Source organism: Pinus tabuliformis, chromosome 1_2, assembly GCF_031772625.1.
Source record: "Pinus tabuliformis cultivar Carrire ecotype Pingquan chromosome 1_2, CPIR1, whole genome shotgun sequence".
Taxonomy (NCBI): Eukaryota; Viridiplantae; Streptophyta; class Pinopsida; order Pinales; family Pinaceae; genus Pinus; species Pinus tabuliformis.
Window position 1 is genome coordinate 567,594,593 of NC_142298.1, and position 4,069 is coordinate 567,598,661.

Consider the following 4,069-nt stretch of genomic DNA (forward strand, 5'->3'; position numbering starts at 1 on the left):
AAAATCTGTCTGTTCAACTTGTTTGATTTGGAGATGAGGTCCAAATAAATGTCCTTTACATTTGCTCGAGAGGAGGTGAAAGATAAGGACCATACCAAATGGTCATCGGTCTCAGAGCGCTTTATACCACCCTGTTCGAGAGAGATTTTGAAATTATCCCATAGGAAAGACAATGCCTGCGGAATACCAATATCGCCAGCATCCTTAAGCGAAAGAGAGGAACCTCTCCATTCCTTGATAATTCTGATCCAAGTGAAATAACCAAGTCTATGGAGATAAAAAAGAAGAGGAGCTGGAACCTGTAAATTACCCCTGAAGCCAGCAAAAGTGTCGAAACCTATGAGAATTTTCCGGCCAGAGAAGTGTTACACAAAAATATCGTCACCATGATTATTTGTAGTCAGTATGGGTCTATCATCACTTGTACTGTCCTCCTAAGCAAGTCTCAGACCTCAGTTCCAAGGATAATTTTAGGGGCGAATGTTCGCCCTTTGGCGAAATTAAGGGGTTTTAAATTTTTAGTGGGCGAATATTTTGTATCATAGTACATTTTTACAAATCACCTCAAATAGCCCACCTTATTTTAAGGGAGAGGGTAAAAAAGGTAAATTTAGCCCTTGAAATTAGGACTTACAACCTTCCATTCGCCCATTTTCAAGAATAGGTTTTATTTAAGTGAATCCATTCGCCCATTTTCAAGAATAGGTTTTCTTTAAGTGAATCCTATGGGCCAAATACCATATTTATAAAAGAGGTATGGTAAATTAATAAAAATATAAATAAATGAGAGGTATGTTAAATAAATAAAACATTTTTTATATTTACTCCATAAGTCACCTTATATACATGTAAGGGTGTAAACAAATAAAAATATAAGTAAAGTGGAGGTATGGTAAATAAATAAAAATATAAATAAACTAGATGTATCGTAAATAAATAAAACCTCTTTTTATATTTAGTCCATAACCCTCGTTCTATTTATGAAGGCTCAAGAAAGAGGTTTTATTTAAGTGAATCCTATGGGCCAAATACCATATTTGTAAAAGAGGTATGGTAAATTAATAAAAATATAAATAAACGAGAGGTATGGTAAACAAATAAAACATTTTTTTATATTTACTCCATAAGTCACCTTATATTTACGAACACTCAAAAAATGGGTTATATTTAGGTGAAACCTATGGCCAAAATACTATTAGACAAATACCATGGACTAGATTGTTATTAATACCATGCAAAAAACCATTATTAACCCTAATATTAGAATTAATAAAAATAAAAATGGCACATGGTATTGACCCATGGTATTCACCAAAATGGCACATGGTATTGACCCATGGTATTCACCTGGAATGTAGCCTATTTAAATGGGGGAATTAAACCATCATGTAGCCTATGCTAAGATTCACTAGGACTTTACAAAGTTTTATTATTTAGTGAAAGACTCGGCAAGATCTTGCAAGATTTTATAATTGAGTAAAATATTCGCCATGCCTGGTGAGAGATTCGCCAAAAATTATATATACATATTATATTATTGATAAAATCGCCTTCCATTTTTCCTATATACCATGGAGATTCACCCATTTAGTATATTTATAAATTTAGGGGGGGTTCTTAAAATTTTCCCTGCTCAGTTCTTCAAATCAAGCTTTGGAAATGAGAGAAAGACTTTAAAAATCAATGTAACTCTAGTTCCGCACTTTCTCTCATGGTCACCTGCGGTCCCGCACCTTCTGTGTACAAAAACTGCGGACCTGCACGCTCTGTCCCTAACGGTGTAGGTGCGGACCCCTGTGAAAGTCAAAAGGTGCAAGTTTTATCTTAAAAAACTCACTTTGGGTTAATTCTAGAGGTTTCTAGAAGGAATTTTGACGTGGATTGTTCGCTTTGAGGTGGTTCATGCATCCCAAAAGAGAAGGAGCTAATCCCTTGATGAGAGGAGCTATCCCTTTGAAGGGGGGCTTTATCCATTTGAAGGAGGACCTAGTAACCTCCCTCCATTGCACTATAAATATAGGCATTGGGCTGGTTGCTAGAGAGGTTAGAAGCTGAACGTTTTTTAGGGTAAATGCTGGTGAAATCAAGACTTCCTAGTTGAGCTTAAGAGGAGAGATCACACATCTTTTTGGCTTCATTGGGGAGTGAGTGAAACTTGTCAAAGTAGAAGAGACTTCTTGCTGGAACCTGGGAGGAGCTTGTACAGTGTCAAGGCAAAGGTTGTAAAGTTCTTCTTCTCTTGAATTAATACAATCAAACTCATTTTTCTCAACAAGTATCTCATGTTATTTGTTTCATGGACTCCTTGACTTTCATGTTAAATATGTTTTATGCAATTGGCTTTTCAGGTTCTATTTAATTTGTTTGCCTTGTTTGTGTTTGCAGATTCGCGAAAAGGAGCTCATTTGGATCGAAGAAGCGAGGGCATCCATAAGCTTGCATTGGACCTAAGGTAGGCCCTAAAAACACTTGTTTGCTATTGTTTATCAAAGAATATTTAGAGAAAGATAGTGTCTGGTTGGTTTGCTTGTCATTAGGTCTTCTTTAGATTCTAGGAAGGTCTATCTTGTCTGCAAGATCGACTTATTCCGCGTGACAAAATGGCGACTCCACTGGGGACTTGATTGTTTTCCTTGTTTTTACTTTGACCTGAGAAACTCTATTTTTGTTTCTGTTTTTGGCTTGTTGTGTGTAAAATTGGGTAGAAATTGTAGATCCAGGGTTATTTTTCGTTTTTCATAGCTTTGGGAGAGGACCGCACCCTAGCCGTTTGACACAGTGCGTACTTACCCGCAGCTTGGCTTTTAGCAAAAAGCGGGACCGCACCTGTGCCAATTGTGGGCCTGCAGACCCTGTCAAAATTTTGAAAACCCTAAAATTTTCTCTGTTAGTCAGCTTAGTTTGTCTTTAGAAATTGTTATCCACTGCCTAGACCTGCATATAACTTGTCAAAAGCTTTCCTTGGATTGATTTCGTTAGTGTTAGGGTTTTAGGTGAAATTCCTAGTAGTTTTGCTTGTTGGGTTCGTTTTTCATTTTGGTTGTGTAGTGGCTCTGAGCTTAGAAGTTGTAGGGACTTCAAATCACCTTAGTGTCTACCAGCCTTCTTATGAACCTGACCATTTATGAAATCTCCCCTTGTTTGAGGAATCCGCTTTGAGTTTTCTCTTTACAAAACTTCGAAAAGCTTGTGTTTGAGAGTTTGGATTTTCATTTTCAAAAAGAAAACGAAATTGGTTGTTCTTGACTGATTTGTGATTCTGCATAAATTAGTCCTTAGCTTGCATCTAGCTGAGTAAAACATCCTTAAAAAAGACTTTTAGTAGGCTTTGACTTCAAATAGGTTTTCATAGTTTGTAGCTCTCAAAGTTAGTCATTTTCATTAGTTTTGAGTGTTTTATTAAAAAATATAAAAAATCTCTTTTGAAAAAAGTTTGCTTTTTGTAGTGATTGAGTGCTTTGAAACGAAAAGGGAAATTTTTGTGAAATAACTAGTTGTCTCGTTTTGAGTGCTTTGGAAAGGAAAAGCTCTTCTTTTAATTTGTTTAATTGAGAAAGATTTGTGTTTACAAAGTATTTGCATTCTCAAACTCTTTCTTAGTTTAGAAGTTCATCGAAGAGAAAAAGATTGTTTAGATCATCTTAGGTGCATTTTTTAGTGATTTTGAGTCGAGTCTTCATGCCACGAGTTTCATCTCCGCACCTTTGGACTTAAACAAAAACCACTAAAATTAACGCTTAAAGTAAAATTCACCTAGTAACATTTTTATTTCTAGGGCTCTGATACACCAACTTAGCTTAGGCTAGTGTCTTGGAGTAGGAGAGTAATTAACTCTCCAAGACAGTAAAAACAAACAAGTAGCTGTATCTTGTGGTAGGGAAGAAATCCAATTGTTGCATTTATGCTCTGGGAAAGCTCCTCTTAAAGGAGAAGCACGAGATCGTGTCTGAACCAGTGTGGGAATCAATCCTTCCTCATTGGGAACGACGCCAGATATTCACATATTAAAAACGGTAAACCTCGGATTAACCATTTTCGAGGAGCCTGGGGTCACTTGTTGGTACACTTT